The sequence below is a fragment of the Mus caroli genome, chromosome 2 (genome assembly GCF_900094665.2).
Source record: "Mus caroli chromosome 2, CAROLI_EIJ_v1.1, whole genome shotgun sequence".
Classification (NCBI taxonomy): Eukaryota; Metazoa; Chordata; class Mammalia; order Rodentia; family Muridae; genus Mus; species Mus caroli.
This window is the reverse complement of record NC_034571.1, coordinates 52,743,632-52,768,169: the sequence shown is the minus strand read 5'-3', so window position 1 is coordinate 52,768,169 and position 24,538 is coordinate 52,743,632.

Genomic DNA, 24,538 nt, shown 5'->3' with positions numbered 1-24,538 from the left:
GAAGGTTAACTGATAAAATGATCCAGGTTGCTTTAAATTCACAGTGGTGTTTGTCCCAAGAATTAATATAAAGGATGAGAAACCCCCAAAAACCAGTTTTTATAGATTATGCCACTAAATTCCTGAAAAATAATTGGCACAGGACCATTCTAGTTTCCTACATTCTAGTCCAGCTACAACTCTCCTCATATGGGAGAACTATCACAGAACGCACTAAGAATTCTCCCATACAAACAATTTTCTGATGGCATCTTGATTCATCTGTTACCTTCTATATTGCATAGATTTTCCACAACTGAAAAGTTAGAAGAAGGATAAATACTTCAAGATTCATAATGTTTCAATAGAGAAATTTAATTTAATATTTCAATCAGAGTAGATTTACTCCTTAGGAGACGCTTGACAAATACAGTTGCAGTTTATTGCCAAATGTGGAGTATAGACTTAGAATGCCAGGGCAGGGAGGTGGGAGTAGATGGGTGGATGGGAGAGCACCCTCATATAAGCAGAGGTGGGGTGGGGTTGGGGTGGGCTAGGTGGTTTCCTGAGGAGAAACTAGGAAAGGGGATAACATTTGAAATGTAAATAAATAAAATATCCAATAAAGAGAAGACTTTTGTTATAAAAAAAAAGGCTATGAATTTTCAGAAAGACAATGTCTCTTTACAGAACCTAATGATTTTCAAAATTTAAGAAATTCTAAATATGGAAAATATAGAGAAGTCTTTGCTTGGCCTGCATTTCCCACCTATGTGCAGAATAGTCGACACCTAAGTGTTATGACACATTCTTAGGACAGTCACGTGAAATGAAAACCTGCACCTTAAGTGAGCAAACCTGCACCTTAAGTGAGCAAGAGAAAGCATCCCTCTGTTCTCAGCACCAAGCACAAACAACTGTTTTAGAAACAAAGAACCTAGTAACTGGCACTGCCTGTCCAGTCCATCCAGGATGCTGAGGATAGCGTGTGGCCTGACTTGCTTGAGACTTTCATCTGCTTTCTAATCAGATATACCCAATCTTCAGAATAGCAGGGCTTTTAAACTTCTCTCTACCTTCTGCCTCATCTTATAAACTTGTCATAAATTAAGAGGCTATGGGGACTGAAAAGGGTTTATTAGAGCACTTATTTATTTTATTAACCATTTATTAGAGCAGAGGTGTATATATATTTATCGGTGAGCAAATTTCGGGTATGCAGGAAGAACCAGCACCCACCTGTCATTCGAAGAAGGAATAAAGTCTACATTCAGACTCCACGTTCTCAGTCAGTGCTGTTTGCTTTCTCAGAACTGCATCCTGGAGTCCACCCTGGATGGAATTGTCCTAAAGCTCTTCCTGACAAGAAGCAAAGACTCCCGCATTGCTGCGTTATGGACTCCCCCATGTGTTATGCTGCGTTATGTTATGTTTACATAGCATAACACATGGGGCCCTATTTGGCCATAGTATATATTAAGTTTTAAAGTGAGCAGAACCTTTTTATTTTTTTCTTCCCCTAAGCATGGTGATTGTCTTAGCTAGGGTTTTACTGCTCGGAAGAGAAATCATGACCATAGAAACTATCATAAGAAAAAAAAAAAACATTTAATTGGAGCACACTTAAAATTTCCCATATTCAGTCCATTGGCATCATGGCAGGAAGCAAGGTAGCATGCAGGCAGACATGGTGCTAGAAAGGATCTGAAAGATCTACATCAGGCAGCAGAAAGAGAACATGAGCCATTGGGTCTGACTTGGACTTCTGAAACCTCAAGCCCACCCCCCAGTGAGAAGTTTCCTCCAAGACCACACCTATCCCGACAAGGCCACACCTTCTAATAGTGCTCCTCCCTATAAGTGGGACCATTTTCATTAAAACCAGTACAGTTATCAATACTGGGAAAAATACACTGGCAGTCTATCCTAAGCAGTTAAACAGGTGTTCAGGCCACAAGCCTAGAAATCCAAGTTCACCTGCTAGCGTTTGCATTTTTAATATTCAAATAACTAGATGTACTCCCCTGGAGGAGAAAATGACTCTGGCATTTAGATCCAGGTCTAGAATGTGTCCTAAAGACACTTTCTCATTATAGGAAGATAAGGAGACGAAGGTTATAAGCACATTTGTCTTGGTGTGACAAAATTAAGGAGCGAAGCTTTCTTACTATTTTGACAATATGACCAATATGCTGGCTCTTCCCTTTAAAAATAAATAGCCTGTGCCACGTAGAACCTCAGTCCTCAGCTTCGAGGCTAGAAATATCATTCAGCAGCAAAGACTGGGTAGTGACGGCCATTCCTGTCAAGAGCCAGCCTGTTGCACACATCAGTCTAAATGCTTGCCACTCGTCTCATAAGCCCCATGCTTCACCTGCAGAAGAGTTCTCACTGCCCTGTACACCGTGATCACAATACCACACAAACAATTCCTTCTGTCTGCAGCATCCTTTTCAAACTCCCTCCCCTTGACCTTTATATCCATCATTTCCTAACTCATTAAAAAGCCCTGAAAGTAGTCATTCAAACTCTCGAGTTGGTGTTAATATTGGGGATTTTTTCATCACCTCTAAGGGTGTTTGTCCTGAATTGTTCTGGGTCTCTACTTGTTTGAACGTCTGAAGGTCGCAGGTGGATTCGTTAGCAGTTGTTTTCAAGCTGTCCTAAGACAATCATCATTAGAATAAAATATGTCTCTAAGGGATGATGCAGAAGCCACACACATGCACACACATTCACATCAAAACAAAGTGCACTATCACCCCCTGACACTCTAAGTTCACTAACAATCTCCAGTGTGCTTTATAATGTTCCATCCCATTCCTCTTCTTTAAGAAAAAAAAATCTAACTGATTCAATTGATTTTTGATATCAATGAAAATGTTTCTGTTCCTAGTGTGCAAAATATCTCTTCTAGGTGCTGCAGAGACCCAGAGGGTTTTATTTCAAACATTCATATGGCCACTCACTTGAGTTTCAACGAATCTAATGCTCTCTTTTCGTCACAGAATAAAAATAAACAAATCTTGAAACAACCCTCTCCTATCTGGCAAGCAACCCACTCCCACCATTTTCCATCCCCAATGCCTAGCTCATGGAAAGTATTCAGTAAGTTTTACTTAAAACTGATAACCACTAACAGGTGATACTTTTGAGAGTTCTATCTATCTATCTATCTATCTATCTATCTATCTATCTATCTAGGCATGGGACAGTGCAATGTCTTCCTTGTCTATATTGGCCTAACTTTCAAATATCTCTATTTTTGTCTGTTTAGAAAAATAAAGATCAAGAATGTTTTCAACAAGTTCACTTTTTTTATTTTTACATTTTTAACTTAAATAGAATTATATGGCTCCCTCCCTTCTTTTTCTGCTCCAGTCACCCCCCTCCATGCTCCTCTACTCTTAAATTAACAGCATCATTTTCTTTTTCTTAAATGTACCTGTACATAAATTTATAAACACAACCTGCTGGATGGATCTGCTTTTGTTGTGGAGCATTTATGGTTTCAGAGCTGCCCATCTTTTATTAATAGTTACTGATCTTAAAAAGAGAGAGGCAATGAGCAGCCAAGTTCAACTCTATCCATAGCTAATCATCACTCTCTATCAGAAAAGATGGCGAGTGTTATTATTTTGAGTCATTAATATTTTTTATCATTAACTTATCTTAAGCCTAAAGGTGGTTTTAGTACAAGCAATATATCTTTACAATGCAAACAGTTGCCTGTCAGAGCAGCACACTGGTTCTTTACTCTATCTTTGTTTTCACAGGTACTTTCTTGTTTCTAGTTTTTGACTTTCAGTAGTTTGACAGACTATAAATTTAATATTATAAATTTTGTGGTCACAGTCTAGACCCTAGGTTCTTAACAGATATTAATAATAACACTAGAAACATTTTTCTTAGTCCAATGGCAACCTTGTCATCAGATTGTAACCGAGAGTAAATAGAACATTCAATTCAGCCCACGTGCTCATTATAAACCCCAAAGAGAATAAATCAGCCCTTTGCCTCATGATCATGGCTGAGCAGAAAGGAAATGCTGGCAGGAAATCCGTTATAACTAACAGATTCACCTGTCAGTTTTTTGTTTTCAGGATCATCTCCATAGAGCTACAGCTAGGTAATAAAGGAAGGCTAGGATACCGCATTCCTCTTATTTTCTCTGGTTTAAAAAGTAAATTTCCTTAATATCACTTGTGGTTGCACATAGGTAGAGACATTTCCCAATAGCACTCCACTTGTTAGAGAAAGGAAGCATGGAAATGGGTAGGAAATTGTGTCAAAGTAACGAGAGTTACCTACAAGGCTTAGAGAAGTGCTAGTATTAATTTTACAATCTGAAATACCACCCTCCTCACCATCGTCTTGAGTGTTGAAAAGAGGGAAATGGAACACCCAGCCATACAATAATAACAAACAAACAAACACACAAATAAATGTGTGACTTGATAACACAAGGAGTTTTAGGAAAAGGCTTTAAGAGAATTTAAAAGCATCTAAAAGGCCTTGAAGATTTCTAAAAGGCCTCCTGGATTTCTGAGGTTTCAGCCACATAGCCATAAACCACTATTACAGAACAGACCAAGGTGAGAAATCTGCAGAAACCTTCACCAGTATCAGAGGTGCATGCTCCACCCTTTCCCTAGAGATATGGATTCTATGTATCTGGAGAGACATCAGGAATTTGAAGCAAGTCCTACGAAACTCTGGTTCATTCTTTACTACTAGCCTGTAAGTGGTTTTCTAAGTACATCCTTGGGTAACTGCATCAGAATCATCTGACACTCAAATTTCTGTATTCCATTCCAGGTGTGGGGGCTCAGTCTCCAGGTAAACTTTTGGTGTACAGTGAAGCCTGTGAGCTATCAGAAATGTGGCTAGATATCCCTTCCTGGCATTAACACTCAGTTGAGCAGCTAGAGTTTTCCATAGAGAACTGCTGTAATCCATGGAGACCCCCCTCAACGTTTCCTGTTTTTCTTCTGTAATCTGAGAACATACATGTCAGTAGCCATAAACCAAGTACTCTAAAAGATGGGTTGTTCTGCAATTGCAAGCTTTCTCTAGATTCTCTGGAGAAGGATTGTGATGGGAAAATCTTAGCACTAAGATCCATGTGATGTGTTGGGCTTATCCAAAATAAAAAAGCTGGGGTGAAAGATCCAGAAAAGGTCAATGGCCTTTTGTGTGCCGTGTGTGTGTGTGTGTGTGTGTGTGTGTGTGTGTGTGTGCGTGCATGCGTGCCTGCATGCATGTTTCTCATTTGACTTCCTGTTCCTACTATAAATCTAGAAGCTGACAAGATGATCATTCCAGAAGCAAGGGCCACAAAGTGAAGGGAGACTGAATACAAATCGATATATATTAATGACAATATGAGAAACTCCAAGACATATATTCATATGAGGGTCAAAGTCACCATTTTTGACAACCTCTAGTTGTTATGGAAATTTTTGAATCATGCTTTTACATTCACACACTCACATAGATTAAATTATCTCAACTATTTTAATGGCATACACTTATTTGACAAATTTAGAAATTCAATGTAAAACGAAGTTTGTCCAATGACGATGGTTCTAGAAGTAATCCCTCAGTGGTAGAGCCATTCTGTGACTAACTACAGATTTTTAATCTAGATTGCTTGAGTTTACATTATAACTCCAGCACTTACTAGCTGTGTGACACTGAGAATGGTATCTTATCTGTCTAGAGTTTCTGCAAAATGGTGGTGGTGGTGGTGGTGGTGGTGGTGGTGGTGGTGGTGGTGGTGGTGGTGGTGGTGATGCTGCTGCTGCTGCTGCTGCCATTGATGATTAGGAGGAAGAGGGAAAGGAGGAGCAAGAGTATGATGAAAAGGGAGAGGAGGACAGAGAGGAGCACAGAAGCAGATTTCTGCCTTAAAAGTATCTTAGGAAGAGTAAGTGACTCAGTGTTTACCTAGAAACCAGTACTCGGCCTTGACAGGTGCTAGAGACGTGTCTATTAAATAATTAAAAGTATGTTGACATGAGTCTTTGTTTCTATTGCTAGATATCATCAAATGTTTTACAAAGACCTCACAATTAAACTTCCTTAGCAGCTTATGTAAATCAAATGACCTAAAGTTAGTTAAAAGCAAATACCTTGCCATAGAAATCCTCAATTCCTATAACAAATAATGTAACTAAAAAAAAAATCCCAATTTTGTTTGCATGCAGAGTTCTGGACTTATTTTCTAGATTATTTTATGAATAAAGTGAGAAGTCAGAAATCTAAGAAGGCCCAAGACAGCAAGCGGAGAACAAAATCGTGTTTTACTCATCTCTCTCCATTTCCCTATGAGTGATTTGGGTCTGAATATTTCCCTACAAGTTTTAATATGGTTGTGCGTTTTGTAGGCTTCATGTTGTCATCTTTAGTCTCTGCATGGAGTTGTTAAACAAATTTAGGACTCCAGTGTAAGATTGACAATGTCACTGTCAGTCTTTGCTGACAACAGCCAATGGTAGCAGTCCTCAGAGAGGCCATGCTGACTGAGGCTCAGGCTTCATAAGGCGTTATCTCCTAGACCTGTATCTACCCCCACCCTTCACCCCTCACTCCTCAAGAAGCAGAGATGCAGCCCCTTGAAAACTCATCTGGGAGAAGAACCTCTGGTCTTTACTCAAAGAAGAACGGCATCCTTCCACGGGCCCGGCATTAGTCATATGCTCAGCCCCTTCTTTATAGTGGGTGGACAGCTTTGTTTGCATCTCTCCGAACTTCAAAAAGACCTTTGTATGCAGAACTGCAACAGAGAGGCCGTGGACTGTGGGAGCATTTATTTATGTTACTACAGCATAATAGAAGTCACTTTGGTTCCTGAGTGTGTTCCCGTGACTCATGGGTATTTTTTTTCCGATGTGTTTGACCTCTGATCTTTCCATAGTCTCCCATCTCCGTTAACTTAGCTTCAAAACCACGGCTGCATCTGTTGACCAGGAAAGGAAGAATGAAAGTTACTGTTTCCATCTCGTCTTCAAAGGAGGTAAAAATAGTTCTCCATGGCCTTCATATAACCACATCTTGATGGATTTTTTGAAATGAAAGTTGTCATTTCTTTTTTTTTGAAAAATATTTTGACAGGACAGAAAATTGGAAAGTTAGAGGCATCACCAAGATAGGCTGAACTGTCTGTTGAGTGGTAACGCTGAGCATTGTCAGAGGCACTACATACAAATCATAATAAATGCCCGATAAACTTTAAACACGCTTAATCATTTTAAGAAACAAATGTAATTATCAGGATATAAAATATTAAATGTCCAAGTCAACAAAAATCTGTAGTGTTAACAAAAGAGGACATTGATTTATGAACGTTCCTCATGTTCTAGACCTCCAGAGGGCGCTGTTGCATTTACACAGAAATATGTTTAGTTACATACGTATCATCCTGAAATTTAAAAAAAAAAAAAAAAAAAAAGAGGATTTTTGAGCATGTATAATTTGTTTCTAACACGAAATAAAGAAGAAATCAATAACCATGACAATAATATGACCTCTAAACTATTAACTGGGGCTTATCTCATTTAACAAACCTTTATTATAACCTGAAGATCAGCTACCTAATGGAAGAATGGCAAAGACAGGAACTCCGCAGTTACTATTCACAGTAAATTTCATCTGAACTTTGCATTAGTCATAACCGTTAAATTGATTGTAGGTTCAAATATATAGAGGTTTTAAATCCTTTAAAATCATTTTTTGAACATCAGAGCATGAAATCCAGTTTTAAAGAAAAAAAAAAAAACAACAACAGATTTTGAAAACACAAATAAGATTTCTGCACAAGTAAAATGACTTTTGTGTCTAGTATTACATACATATTCTTTTAGTCTAAGTGTTACCTCTGAAAATATACTGAGCCAGAGGCCATGGTGAGCAGGTAGTACACTGGCTCTTTCATACTTTCAAAGCTGCATAATGTCACTGGGAGAGATGCTGAAAGATCTTCAGAACATGTGACACTCCTGGAGGCTCACACCCTGAGCGTGTGTGTGTCGACAGTGGTTTGAAATAATATGACTTTTAAGAGAAGAAACGATTAAAATTGACTCACATTATTTTTTTTTTATGAAATCACCAACAGATTTGTTTTATTTGGGCTTTGACAGCTACTGCGAATTTTTGTCACAGTCCCAGAATTGTTTGAATCATTATGGTATTTTTAGGATCATTAGTTGCTATTAGAGTTTCATACGGAAATGCCCCAGGAATACGATAAAGAAGGGAAAAAATGGTGTTGCTTCATAATGTTAATTATCTTATGTGTACCTTCTCTAACTTGATTTCATCCAGTGTTTTTATGGAAAGTATGAATGATTTGTCTCTGAGTCCATAAAAATGGACTAACAGAAACACTCAACTCTTGGTAGCATTAATAAATCACGCTATGTAACAAAGGCTGTAAAACAGAAATGAACTGAATTTAAAAAGTGTCTCCAGATTTGTAGCATTTCTTGTTTTGATGTGGGGGTGGGGAGGGGGAGGTGGGAGGAAGCAGCGACCTAGGTGAGAAATGTGCAGAATAATTGATGAGCCATACTTCAACTGAAATGGTTTAAGTTCCAGGTCAGGAAGTCAGGCAACATGTTCACTCAAATGTGAGAATCCCGCTAGAGAACTTGTAGACTGCGTGTACCTCACAGCACAGAGACATATGCCACTCCTTCACATCTCTCTTAGAAGCACAAGTTAGCATAGAAGCCATATCCCTCCCTTTTCATGGAGGAAGGAGGGTGTTAATATCCTCTGTAACTGTAGGAAAGCAAAATAACTGAGCCAGAAATGAAGCTGAAGCCCTGGGGGTAGTGAGGTGGCACTTACCGGTGTTTGTGGGACATTGTGGGTCCAGACAGACCTATCAAGTCTTCAGTTTGAACTGTTCTGGGTGGGAGAGCTCCAGTTAACACAGGTAAACACCATTTTTCTTCAGGACTTAGTGACATAAAATGTTCCTACTCACACCTATATGTCATTCAGTAAATGGACTAACTACCATAATCTGCTAGATCATGGTAGTTCTAGCAGACATTTGAGCACCTTAAGTTCCCATGGGTAACTAGGAGAGAGGTTTCTGATGCAGGAGAGAGGCCGTGACTAAGCACTTCCATCAGCTGTTGGCCATTTCATAGGTTTTGGGTTTTTTTGTTTTTTTTTTTTTTTAAATAAGATGTGCCTGGCGATGGTGGCACACACCTTTAATCCCAGCACTTGGGAGGCAGAGGCAGGCGGATTTCTGAGTTCAATTTCATCGTGGTCTACAAAGTGAGTTCCAGGACAGCCAGGACTACACAGAGAAACCCTGTCTCAAACAAACAAACAAACAAACAAACAAAATGCATATGTCATTTCTTTTCGGCATTAAGAGTACCTAGTTGTGGATACCTCCAGGTAAGTTAGAAATTGTCAGTAAGGCACAATACTTTCTGGTTTAAGACTAAAAATAATAGCCAAGAGTAAGATAGCTATTTTTTAAAGAGTATTCATAACTTCAAAAAAAATCTACCCAGGCCTCAATCTCTACACTTCATAGACAGGATGATGGGTGGACACATACTTCATTAATTTTAAATACAGTCACTCATTTGAAAGTCCTTTGTAAGTATAAAGGCTATGTCTATGCTGATAGAGCTCGTGTTCCTACCTCAGAAAAGATCCTTAGTCTCTCAGCATCATAGTATTATTTTACCAAAAGGTTAGCACTGTGAAATTGAGTGGTTTGTCTCCGTGTTTATACCGAGGTTTCAGGATAAAGCTCAGATCTCCCCGTTAGGCTGAGTGTGACTGAGGAGGCACAGGACTTCTCACCTCTGATCTGCAGAAGCACCTTGAGTGGGCTGCCAAAAGGTGCAGAAGATGTGCCATATATGGAAAGAGAGTCTGGGTGTATAGTCTACTGAGCACTCTGAATGCCAGTGATTGTGTGATTGATAATGTCTCGGGTGAGACCTTTGTCCAAACCTCATGATCAGTACCTACTACGTCACTTTGAATCATTCTGTGGATCCATCGGAAATATAACAGAGGCAGACAGAGTATAGAGAATTGTGGGGGATTTCTTTTGGTCATTTTTAAAGCTACATAATTCTGAAATCAATTAAGTTACCTCCATCTGGGAAGAGAATCATCTTAAAAAATAAGGCTTCCATTGACACCAGGAACTGCACTCATGTGTTTAGAATATTTGTTGGGTTGGACAGAATACAATCAATCGCCATGAGCCTCTACAGACACAGGAATGAATATTAGCATAATCACTCTAAGCCCCAAAGGCTACACATTTTAAGAGGACGTTCTGTTATGAAGTAGAGAGGGTGCTGTGAGAGGACGCTGTTTGACCATGAGCCGGACAGTAAAAGATCAAGTTGCCTTGGCATTCTAGAATGGACACAAAATCGTGTCTTCTATGAGTCTGACTCAAGTTCATTTGCTAACTTGAGCCTAGAACCATACTAAACACCCTTAAACTCTCCACACAGCTCTTAAAGGTTCTGGGGCTTTAATCCAAGCATGTACATTCTACAGAAATTCTCTTTGACTCTAAAGAAATAGCAAATTTATGATTACATTGAGTAATTAAACAGTTATGAAAAAATCATCTAAAACACTAAGTATGCTAGGTGAGGTCTTATATATTTAAAATCCCAGCATTTAAGAACCCAAAGCAGGAGAGTTGGCATGAATTTGAGGCTAGTCTGAACCATATAGCAAGGCTGTCTCAGAAATAAATAAAATAAAATAAACCAAAAGAGATTATGTATTTTTATGTTTGTCACACAATAAAATTTTTATTACTATAGACTAGCTAAAACTTTTGTAATTCTCATATGCATATTTTGTAAAAAAAAAAAAAAGCAATGTTCAAGTTTTGTTTTTGTTTTTGCCCATACTTAGTTGATGTTCCAACTGCATATTCTGTGGCATCAGCCAAAGAATTTTATATATAACGCATGGCACAACTTTAAATATTTAAGGCACCATGCTATTAATCTAGTAATATAATGGATTGGTTTTCTATTTTAGCACAACAATCTCCCTTTTTGGCTATTTTTATTGAGAGAAATCCATACTAAACAATGATTTAAAAAGTTCATAAAAATAGCTGGCTGAAAATGTCCCCATCTTTCCTGTTATATCCAGGGTCTATAAATCTGAACCTACATCTCTATATACATAGATTTATGCAATTGGTAAAAATCTCAAAATCCTATTTTAAATCCCATCCATTTGTGAGGATCAGTCCATTTGGTAATTCAGAGAGGTGGAGGTATAGTAATGTCACTTTACCCAAGACTGTATCTGCAGGGATACTCATTGCATCTCAGCAGCCTTCAGCAGTCAGCAGACATCATTCACATTCAGTTCAGCAAGTGAAGACTTCCTGACTCCGGGTGTTCTCTTAGAAAGAACCCTTTTTGTATTTTCTGGTTGAATTTTTTTCAAACAATTCATCATAGTCCTAATGAGATAAATAGAACAGAATTGTATCTTTCCATATAAAAGAAACAATTAGCTGGCTAAACCTTCTTTTTTATGATGCATAGCATTTGAAATGTCCCACTCTGCATGAGAATAGGTGAGAGACAGCTATCCAATAGAAGTAGGAAGGACAGAAGGCAAGGCAAGCCCACTTGCTGCCTGCTGTTCATCGGCACTCTCTAAATTTTGTTCTGAACCGACTAGCAGAATGAGTTATTTAAGCTTTTCTTTACTTTTCCAGGAACCATATCAAAAATTATTTCTCAACCAAATTATCCCCAGAGTCAATCACCGACTAAGTCAATGCAGGTTTTAAATATAAGGACATGAATCTAACATCATTTGTACAAAATTAAACCACTTCCATGGTCAACTCCATTGTTACACCAGTTTTGCACAGTTGTTCATCATTCAACATAGAGTTGAAGTTTTCAGAAGTGATCAATGAGATTCAGAGTGTTAGACCTAGTGTGTTTTCTTCCACATGGGCTCGGCATACTCTCCCAGCATGCTTACAGGATTTATGTTTGAGGCAGATATTTATCTCTTTTTATGGGTTCTCAATTATTCAGTTTCCTACTTGATAGGTCTCAGCTCAGAACCTGGAATAAAACAATGTTTCTTCTAATCTAAATTGAAATGACTATGCAGCTTCTGTCTATCGGTTTGCTAAATACCTATTCACTATTACTTAATACATTAAATGCATTAAGTTTTCTCTTCTCTAAGTTCACAGCAGTTGACTGGACTGTATATTACAGTAAAATGGTAAAGTGGCCATTCTCAAGAGACCCTTGGAGTCAAATAAGCATATGAGTATCTTTGTACAACTGTCATTACGTTAAAGCTCTAGATATTGAACTCGAAGGTGTTTCTAAGTCATCATGGAATGTGGTGTTAAAATACTTGGGATTCGAGAGTTTCAACTCAATATCACCATCCAAGCAAGTATTAACTCAGTGAGAAGTGAACTTGAACATTCCCCAGGATAATTCTTCTAGCACCATGCAGAGGAAGAAACTAAGACTCAGATACAAAACTTTCTCATGATTGTCAACAGGAAAGTGACAGGAAGAGTAGAATTGCAAATAGATCTCCATGTTGCTTTGCCTGCTACTGTATTTTGCCTCTCACATAGTCTATTTGGACTGGGTGATGTCAAGTATGACTTCAAATATTGGCTATTTGAAGTCATACTTGACATCACCCAGTCCAATTTACAGGAAAGTTTACAGGAAAGGACAAACATGAGGGACATGATTAACCCAGGACAACATAGTGATGTAAGCCAGAATGTGGATCCCAGTTTTCTCAGGTTTAAACTCTTTGCATTTGCCCTACTGCTCAATGTGACCATGCTTGTGACATTATTGAAATGTTCTTCTTCATGCCTTTCCTAATCCTTGATGATGAATTGCTAGAACTGCTAGGTGTTGTCAGAAACAATCATACAATGCTATAGGAAAAATCCAAGCTCTCTCACCTTTCCCCAGTCACCCCCACCATTCTCCCTGTGTTTTCTGTTGCTCAAGTTCTTTTCCAATGGCTTTTCCCCTTCAGCATTGGAGGCTTTGGTCTTCTAAACTCACTCTCCATTATTATCTTTCTCACTGTCCTTACAACTTTTCCTTCATCATTTTTGTTCCTATTCATACATTTCCTCCTTCCTGATTTACTACACTGACTCTCATGACTTTGATGATCATTTTCATATATGTGGAAAAACACCGCTAATGCCCACTTACTTACTCTGATTTCCAAATATGAACCAATTTCCTCTCCCAGAACATTTTTCCTTTGATGTCTCCACTTCTTTGAACCACCATCGATTTGGGAACTGAGGATCCACAGACACACATGACCATTGGAATCCCTTTCTGCATTTTGACAGAAGTTAAAATATAGACAGTTCATAGTAAGTACATAAATCTAAAGTTTTGAGTTGATTTCACAATCATTTCATTGTATTTATCAGTGAGTTTATATGAGATTTGTATGATTTTTTTCCTCAGTTATAAAAAATAAGCAAAAGTTTCCTGCCCAGATCGGAAGTATGTTCCAAGATCATCACCTCGTGTGCAACTACATGATGTTATTTCTAAAGTTAACAAAAATATGCCAATCCACTTGTATCTATTGCCAACTCTGTAATTTGACTATCAAAATTATCATTTTATATGCATGGACAGGCTAGCTTTGTGCCTATCTCAAACTGGGAACTCATGTGTAAGATTAAAAGGTCAGTTTGAAACATGTAGCAGTTTGACATTAAATGGATAAGGAGGAATTAAACTCTTAGTCAATTTGACTGTCATAATTCCTGGGTAAGTATGCTAGAAAATATATTTCAGAGAATCTTCCAGTGAATTACATTATTCTTTGTAGGAGATAGCATCAACGACTAAATCTAGTTTCTGCTCCTATTTAATATTTTTATTCTCTCTCTCTGTTTTTCTGTTCAATGATGCACAGATGTAACTTTGTGATCAGAAAATTAACCACACTGTTGAAAACCTTGCTTCTTTTTTTTATGGATTCTCTCATGCACTTCCACACAGTTTCTTTACCCCTGTAGGAAAAAAGTTTATAAATTAGGTAGCACTACCTATAAAACTGTGTTTTACTTTTTCATTTCAGGAATTATGTTAGGTCCTATAACGCAAATAGACACAGCTTCTGCTCTCAACCATCAGAATGTAACAAATATGCACTCACCTTGTATTGTTGTATTTGTACAAGTATTATTACAACTATTCCTCATTTTTAATGATTATTATACCTAGTTCCAGAAAAGGGCATTTATAACATTTTTATGATAGTACATATTACTCAAAAAGAGAAATAATCTTCTCTGATATAAGTACGTTTTTCTTTATAATGATGTAGAAACATTTGCCAATTTTGCCTTGAACTTTCTACCCCCTTGTAATCAGGAACTAATTAATTAATTAGCTAATATTTGTGAAGTACATTGAAGATGAGCAACAGCATAGAATGCTACATATTTTAAAGTCATGTTTTGCTTCATCATCTGCAGAAGCTCTCATCTTAGGGCTTAGAAAGAACAATTTAACATTCTGTTTCATCTCAATAAAAAAAGCTAGACACATATTGGAGGTAGGGATGAACAGAAGCAGAAGTTTAATGGGAGAGTATTATTGTGACCAAAGGAGAGTAGCTCTTCACACGGTCTTTATGTTACCATCATCAGAAGACAGAATGGGCATGTGCATGTGCATTTTTGCATAGCTGCTGAAATCTGAATACAAACTTGTAAACGTAGCACAATCCTAAAATTTTTTACTTACGAAACTGATAAAATAATTAAGTTAGGGTGTCTCAAAACATAAATATATTTTATAGTGTTCTCAAGACATTCAAGGCCAAAACATCATGGTATGATTTTCTACCTCTGCTCTGTCTCAATTTGTAAGATAATTATCAACTACTTCCTTTATCAAGGTGTTCAAAGCCCAACACTGTGCCAGTGCCTAGAAGAGGGACACATTAACAACAGTGACCTGCACCAATCAACATTAAAAAAAAAAAAAAAAAAAAAAAAAAAAAAAACCCTTAACATGTATGTCTTAGATCAGTTCTCTAATCTACTGGAAAGGGGAAAGTATTGGCTCAGAACTTCCCAGGACCAAGTCCTCAGCATAAAGGTGACTTATTTGTGCCAGAGAGACTAATGGCAAGGGATGAGAGGTACAGACAGGAGACAAAGATGGTAGAGAAAGGGATTGCAACAAGGGAGAAGAGGATGGAGTGTTTGTCCTGGCGGGGAGGGGGACACAAAGGACTGACTCTGGATAGAGAGGAGACAGACATGGCCCATAAGTAAATGGTGGTTTTTAAAAGTAAAAGGATGAGACATTTAACTTTAATTGGGCACGTTAATCAGGTGAGCCAAAGGGGGCTTTTGACTGCTGGAATTTAATACTTTGATAGTTGGACCTTGATAGCCAGCTTCAGGAGCAGGGATTGGCTAAATAAGAGAATAAACCTTGGAAGCTTAGCTTTAGGAATGTAATCTAATGTTTTTTAGCAAGGCAGAGGAAATGGGAGAAAAGAGCAAGGCCTGTCAGAGCCATGTTTGCCATGCTGGAGTTGTCCAGAGTCCTTTCAACATAGAAAACCAAACCTTAATATGCATGCCCTAGGTGAGTGTTTTAATCAACTGACTTTCAGTTACTCAGAACTTATTAACACGTGATCTTTCAGCATAAATCTTGGGGATAACTTATTTTGCTGGTTTTTCCACTGATTTTTGTTTCAAAGGTTATATTCTAACTGTTACTTGCTTCTCTTACTTTTACAACCAACAAGATACCTGTGGCAGAAGATGGAACCAGTGGCCCAGCATAGAGAATTACTCATGCACCGTTTTCACTCAGCTATTCTTTTGTGTTCAGGTGACTTTGGATGTAGTTTCTGCTGTAAATATGGGAGGAGGTGGTGAGATACACTGAAGTCATCAGGGTGAAGGGCTTGCAGAGTGCTACATGCCCTTCCTTTCCTTAGTGCATAAAGGATGGCTTCTCAAACAATCATTCTTCACTGTGTCACTTGAGGTACATTAAATGTCATGGCCCAACATTCGTATTTCATCTGAAAACATTGATGGAGAGGTTTCTTTCTAGTCTCTACCATGAATGGAAGGTATCAACTAAATAAAGCTTTTGAACAAATGGTTACCTAAATCTAGGGATTTTGTAATGAAAGTTTTCTCCTATGAAGCACTAGCCAAGTTTTGACACTATTTAGTAATTATAGTGTCTATAGTCTATCTCTTTATATTATAAGGAAACAGATGTCCATCAGTGCTAGATGATTGTGTTATAAAATCTGACAAAGGTGCAGGGCTGATCTAACTGGCTTAGACTGGGGTGGGTGGGGTGGAGGTGGAACTAGGAGCATTGCTGACTTTTTTCTTTCAGTTTGTTGCCACAGTCATATTCAAGATGAATGCTAATGAATTCAAGATGGATGCTAATCTAAGACTTAAAGTTAGCAAGGCACACACAGAACCTGGAGGTCTCTGAACTTGCTTCTCAAGGCCTGGGATGATTCCATTCAAGGAATTAGTCTTCAGTCAAAGTATGATTTAGGTTGTAGAGACTACAGATCGGATCTAAGCCAACAAAACAAGTGGGAGGCCAGGAAAAGTGACTCAGTGGCCAACATGCTTGCTGTACGAGAGTGAGGACTTGAGTTTGTATGGTCAGAACCCACATGAAATTGGAGCAGTCAAACGCATCTATGATCCCAGCCTTCCTACTCTGAGATGTGCATTAGAGAGAGAAGTACACCGAAGTTCCTCACCAAGCTAGCCCAACGTAGGCTATGGCAAACAGCAGATTCTATCTCAGACAAGGTAGAAAGAAAGGATCAACATCCAAAGCTTGTTCTCTAAATTATACACATGCATCATAGCATGGACTCATCCCCTCTTGCTTTATTTCTTCCTCCCTCTCTACCAATCTCCTTCCTCATCCCTTCTTCCCCCCTATATAGATATATGATATAGAGATAGATAGATAGATAGATAGATAGATAGATAGATAGATAGATAGATAGATAGATGAGAGAGAACAAAAGAGGAAAGCAATCTCAGACCACTGAGCATCAAAGTGAAAGAAAGTTCAAACTGCAATGAGCTGAGTTGTAAGTCAAACAAGGTGATACCCAAGCTTTACATCAGGAGGCTAAGGTGGGACAGTAGCTCAGCAGTAGTGGGTTTGCTTGACATTGCTGACACCCCAGGTTTAATCACAAGCACTGAAAACAAACCCAGATTTTGCAGGTCTTCTTGGAGCATGTTGATATAAGCTCAGCGGTAAACTGTTTGCCTCACACGCATAAAGTTCTGGGTTAAATTCCTCATTAACGAAAAGAAAACTCAAACTGAGCAACTTTAAAAATCCAAGAGTCCAAGCTGAGCTCAGCAGGTAGAAGCTGTACTGCACCATCCCGAGACTGAGTTTAAAGCCCCCAGCTCCTATAAAAAGGTAAAGATGGAAGGAGAGCCAATTCGGTGAACTGGTCTCCTGACTTCCATACACTTGTCTTGGAACGTGAGTGTCTACATATGTACAACATGTCTGCATGTATGCACTATTTAAATAATAAATTAATAAATGTTTTTTCAAAAGGAAGCTAAATGTCCTCAGTTATAGGTATCATGTCTAGTGTTTATGCGTGTCATAGATGCCACATGGGAAGCAGAGGTTCCCTTCCCTTCAGGAAAACCCTTGGTCCTTGTACACAGTACTTCTCATGATTATGTGGCTTCCCAGATTTACTCCATACATGTAACTTTTTGCAGAGTGCTCGGGTCTTTCCTGAAACTCTTATCTCTGTTAAAGACTTAATAAAAAGTTCCTCCTGTTTACCTCTGCCTGTCAATAGCCAGCTCTTCAGAGAGGCTCACCAGAGAAGCTCATCTCTGATTATTTGTTTATAAATACCTATGTCATAGTGCATTGCTTCTAAGGGAACAGGAATTTGAAAAAGTCAATTCCTCAACCCACCAATAGATTTTCATATAGGCAAGACTCTAATGAGAGAGTTCACACGTGTTCTGTTACTAGGATATACCATGAGGGGACTGGATGCCTCCACGGTCTTACCTTGGTTCACCTTGGCTGAAATCCAAGTTCTCCCACTTAATAGAGCCATGATTTTGAGCTGTTATACATACTGACTCTCAGTGTCTATATCCATAAAAGTGATATTATAGTAACTATTTTCCATGGTTGCTGTGAAGCTAGACTGAGTCAAATCATTTGCATATCAGGCAACATGACAGCTTTATCTGTCAGTATTATTATAGGTAAATGGTACAGCATAGAAATGAAGAACTTGGCCCTGGCATTAGACATCTATGCTCAAGTCCATGTTTGGCCATGTATGCAATTCAATATACTATGCAGCTTCCTCATTTATAAAATGTGTTATGAGGATTATATTTTACATGTAAATGACTTTACCTAGGTAAACGTTAGTGATTTTTTTACCCCTCTCAGTTCCCATTTTGCTAGATGATTTCTTCATCAGGCTATGTTAAGTCACAGTCTAATGGCATATAGGTAGAATGTGCTACCTTCTGTACTAAACACCGTTCTCAGATTGAAGACAGTATCTTGAGCACTATTGTAACACCAAGTGTTAATATGTATAGAATATGTTCTTACCTCTCCATCTCCAGAGTTTCACATGGTTCAAAATCATTAGAGACCATTATTTTTCATTCCGTGCTGATTCGTGCTGGGTGTGAAGTGAGGTTTCCCAGGTAAAGATTTATTTCTGTTTCTACAGAGCTCATCTGTCTGCAAAGTCTCGGCATCAGAGCCCCATAGCTTGTTTCTCAGAGGCTCCTAGTAAATGTGGTTACACTCAATCTTCATCTTGAAGTTCCCTATGCAAATGTAGGAGGCTCTTGCCTTGAGAGAAAAAAAATCTTTAAAAGTTGCACAGTTCCCCAGAAGCAGAGGTTGGGAGGGAGGCATGCTTTGTGTCATACACATTAATTCAGTTGGCACATTACAATGTTAAACTAAATGACATTATTACAAAGCTGTGCTAAGAAGTGTTGACAGGTCCATATGGTAATTTTACAATGTATAATGAACACACAGACTCCTTTCTTGCAGAAATTTATAGTTCAAATCTATACCCAGGATATCCAGTTTTATTTCCAGAAACTTAAATTGACTTATTACGATGTAGTGAATGTATAAATTAGTTCCAGTAGTTAAACTGAAACATTTCCCTACAGACTCAATTAGATTCATTAATCTACTGTGTAGACCTGTAAACGGCCCATTGTTCTTTCCCCCCCAAAATGTCAAAAACTATTTCTATAACTATAAAATATTTCCTATAAAAACTGTTTTAAATGGTCAGAATTATTGTATATTAGAAACCCAGCACTACAAATTATGTTATTGCCTTGGCACCTTTTTTCCAAAGAAAAATAGGGTCCAGCCCTTGGCAAGTAATTTAATGGGGTTAGTGACTGGATTCAGTGCTCTGTCACATTGAAAATGCACTGAAATTAAGACAAGATCATCTTTACCCTTGTCCTCCTGAATAAATCAGCAGGCACAGGGTGCATTGTGTGTAGTCCTAGCTCTTCAGCCTTTTCATTTTAAAACTCTTGTGGCTGTGCCTCCCTCTGCCTGAAGTGTGGCAGCTTATCAGTCCATTCTGACATTGTAGGAGCAGAATAAAATCATAGAGCCTGTTAATGAATTCCATTTCAAATGAAGCACACCTGTGTCCTTCCTGTTTCAAAATACCACCTTCCATGTGGGAAGCGGGCAGACTACAGCACAGCAGAGCTTTAACCACAAATCTTATTTATTTATTTTTTTTTTAGATACTGTAGTGGAATTTAAAAACAGAATTGTTTTACTGATTGATGAAGGTGGCTGTTGTTACCTACTGCCTGATTTTTGGTTTTGATTTTTTTTTGTCTCTGTGATTTATTAAGTATTGTTGCTTGAAAAACCTTTGTACCTATTACCTCTGAATTTTTACTTAGTGGCTCAGAGCCAATAATTCTTTCATAGTTGCATCTAATGCTAATGGGGGTTGTGCTTTTAGGCTCTGGTCAACATGAAACTGCTTCGTTTTGAGGTCAGGGGTACCTGAGTTATTCTCAGACCTATGCTAAAGTATGCAAGGAACACTGGTATCATCTGTTACTGAAATGCTTTCATTTGATTGTGTTTAGTAGAAAAAAAAACTGCAGCTCTCTTTGAGAGACAGAAAAGAGTTGTATTTATTGTTATGGTGCCCTGTCCCAAGGGAAATAGCGGAGACAAATGTCCCTCAGAAATCATTTGTAAACATGAGTTCTAAAATCATGTCTCTGCTTGCCTCCTTCTCAATTCTTATGTAATTCTTTTCTTAATCATTAACGCTTCAAATTCCAGCTTTAGTCTCGGTAATCTAGTAGATGGAAAATTTGATGCAGATAACTCTCCATGTTTGTGTTATACATAGAGTCTTCTCTTTCCTCAGTGCCAAGGTCAGCAGAAAAAGAAAGCTTTTCTTGGCCTACACTGCTTCTGCTTCTACTTCTTTGTTACTTTGGGACAATCAAATACAGCTAGAAGTGGGTAGCATGTTGTTGCAGGAAGGAGGGATGTTCGGCAATAGATAAGAATAAAAATCCATTGCTCCAACTAGCATGGAGGAAAAGGGGGAAAAAGGGAAAAAAGAGGCAGTTTCTAGGCATTGGTGGTAGGGTCAGAGCTGAGCTGAATACCCTCATACAGCAACTACTGTAAAGCATAATTTAAAATGACCTTCGTTCTTATCTTCCAGCCAAGACTGCACAGACAGCTGGAGGAGGGGGTAGTCCAAAAGCAGAGATGTTGGACTTTTCCTCCAGGATGATATTTCCAGTGAGAAATATAATGTGTTGGAATAATCAGCTTCCTGTTCACAGTCCCATGTTCATCTGCTCGCAGGACATGCACAATTTTCCTGCCAATGTATCGCATAGCATTTCCTTCCCCCACCCCTTCCCTTTCATTAATGTGGAGGTGGGGAAGGGGTGTGCCAGATTCTTCTTAAAACATATTTCCCCCTAATTTTTCAACTTATCACCTCCTCTCTTGGAATCCCAGCTCTCATGACAAATGGAAGAGTTCTTGCCTGTGCAAATCTGCTCAATGCTAATGCCTGCACCTGTACTTCTGGGTGGTGGCGAGGCAGCCACACATGCACAATAAGTGCGAATTTCCCACATGCGGAAAGGACAGGAGGCCTGATATCAGCAAAACCAGCTCGAGTGCTTCCCTGACCTTTTGAATTAGAAAGTACTTCTGTTCAGGCAGCTTTCTTCTATGGCTCAGCACATTGAGCTTCAATTCAAGTATTCAGTGAATAGCTTCCATGTGCCAGGTGCTGTGCATGAAGCAAAATATGTAATATATTGTCTCTGCTATCAAAAAAAAAAGGAGTGTCACCTTGATGAAGTGACAAGACTGTCTCACCTATAATTGCAGTATATAGGACCTTGCAGACATAACTAATAAACCAGATGGCAGTAATCAGAAAATGCTATGTGCAGATGAATTTAAAAGGTGAATTAGGTGTGAGATAAGGAATATGAGACAAACCATATTCACTGGTATTGTTTTAGGTAGACTAGGTTAGAAAGGCTGATCTGGAATAAAAATATGGGAGTTCATCAGGGAAGCTTAGAAGGCGATTAGGCCAAGGTCTCCTCTATCCTCGTCACAAGGAGACATGAAGAAAGAGATGATGGAGAAGGAAGAATGGCAGAAGAAACAGCCTTGGAGGGAAGATGGACAATAGTGAAGAGGACTTCTCCATCAACATTCTAGCATTATTTCTAGAGGTGCTACCATTTTCCCAGATACTTCCACATGATACTTGTCCTTTATATTTCATGCATGAGCAAGTTGTCCCTAGGGAGTAGATTTGTTCAAGCTGATAAATCTAGTGACCAGCATGGCAAGGGAGTGAGCCAGTTGTGCTGAAGAAAGACAACGGTAAATATTCAGCAAGAGAAATAAAAGTGAACCTGGGAGAGTGTGCATGGACTTCCAATCATGTTAGCTTTTCTGTCCTTACTCTGTTTTCTACATAGTCTGCCCTCCCAGTGATGAACCAAAGTCACTAAGGAAGAGACACCATGTCTGTGAAGCATCTTAACTCCTAATTGATGTAAAATGTCACAGTCTACTTGAGCAATGCCATCCCTAGGCAGGCAGGTCTGCTCTGGGTGGAAAAGGGGATGCTAGCCAGTAAGCCACATTCTTCCACAGCTTTGGCCTCAGGTTTTTTTTCCAGATCATTCATTGCCTTGGTTTTTCTTGATGATGAACTGTAAGATGAAATAAATCCTTTCCTTCCCTTGCAAAGTATTGTGGTATTGGCATATATCACAGCAACAGAAGTCATACTAGAACATGAATCATGATTAAGAAACATGCTGGATTGTATCCTGGTTATTTGGAGCTTTGGGGCTAATATCCACTTATCAGTGAGTACATACCATGTGTGTTCTTTTGAGATTGGATTACCTCACTCAAGATGATATTTTTTAGTTCTATTTTTCTAAGAATTTCATGAACTCATCACTTTTAATAGATGAGTAGTACTCCACTGTGTAAATATACCACATTTTCTGTATCCATTCCCCTGTTGAAGGACATCTGGGTTCTTTCTGGCTGCTGGATATTATAAATAAGGCTGCTATGAAGGAAGACCAAAATGTGGGTGCTTCAGTCCTTCTTAGAAGGAAAATAAAATAATCACAGGAGCAAATATGGAGATAAAATGTTGAGGAGATACTGAAGAAAAGGCCACCCAGAGACTTCCCCACCTGGGGATTCATCCCAAATACAGTTACCAAACGCAGACACTATTGTGGATGCAAAGAAGTGCATGCTGAAAGGAGCCTGATATAGCTGTCTCCTGAGAGGCCCTGCCAGAGCCTTACACATACAGAGGTGGATGTTCTTAGCCAACCATTGCACTGAGTGTGGGATCCCCAATAAAGGAGTTAGAGAAAGGACTGAAGGAGTTGAAGGGGGTTGGAACCCCACAGGAAGAACAACAATACGAACTAGACTTCCCAGAACTCCCAGGGACTAAGCCATCAATAAAGGAGTACACATGGCTCTAGTTGCATATGTAGCAGAGGATGGCCTTGTCATGCATCAGTGGAAGGAGAGGTCCTTGGTCCTATGAAGGCTCAATAGATGCCCCAGTGTAGGGGAACCAAGGGCAGGGAGATAGGGTGGGTAGAGGGACACCCTCATAGAAGCAGAGGCAGGGAGGATAGAATAGGGGGTTTCTGGGAGGGACAGAAGCCAGGAAAGGGGATAACATTTGAAATGTAAATAAAGAAAATATCCAATAAAAAAGAGAAGAGAAGAGAAGAGAAGAGAAGAGAAGAGAAGAGAAGAGAAGAGAAGAGAAGAGAAGAGAAGAGAAGAGAAGAGAAGAGAAGAGAAGNGAAGAGAAGAGAAGAGAAGAGAAGAGAAGAGAAGAGAAGAGAAGAGAAGAGAAGAGAAGAGAAGAGAAGAGAAGAGAAGAGAAGAGAAGAGACGTCGTTCTGGAGCAGGAATTTGTGAATGTATTCAGTAGGTTCACTTGTAAGTATGAGTTAGGTACATGGCCTCTCTAGTACTCCCTAGGTACCTTATCATATAGTCTCTGATCTTGTAATTAGGTGTTCCTGATCAGTTTACTACCTGAATGTTTGTGTTTTTGTTGTTGTTGTTGTATTGTTTTGTTTTGTTTTTATCTCTGTGCAAGCTCCTTCCAAAAAGAAAAGAGTAGTTGGCTTATCATCATCACCACTGCTATGAAAGAAAGTTTGGGCTGAAGTCTTACAGACTGCCCACTTTGATTCAAAATGTTCCAAAGGCTGTGGTGTATAGATGATTGGGTTGTCATTTGTGTAATGATTCTTTAATATCTGTAAAGAGACTCTGTTTCCACATAAGAAGAAAAAACTAAAAGACATTATAGACTTGGGCTCTAAAAATCAATGATACATTGATCTTGACTCACTGAAATAAAACCTGAAAAATGTTTTAGCTTATGAAAGGAAAGTAAGTTGTCAAATGAAGTACTGTTACATATAATGTTCTTTGTTTTCCAGTTCAGGAACTATGCATGGAAGTGTTTCGTTATAACAGTGATTTAAAATATAAACTTACGAGTTGAGCAGTCACAGGCTCAATTCCTACCATGGCCACTAGTTATCTATATGACTTTAATGAATTATTCAAATATTCTATGCCTCTTTTCCTTCATCTCTAGAATTGCTGTCAATATTTAATGAGATTTATGTAAAGATCAAATTAAATAATGTTTGTAAAATGAAATCATATAGTAAGTGATATATTGGTCTTAAAATAATTTGATAATGTGTTAAGATGAATAGATGTTCATGTATAAAAGTTAATACAAGAGAATTAAACAGAAGGTATTATATGTAAAATAACTATATTTAAAAACTTTGGGTTTGCCGTAGATTTTACTTTATAAGAAA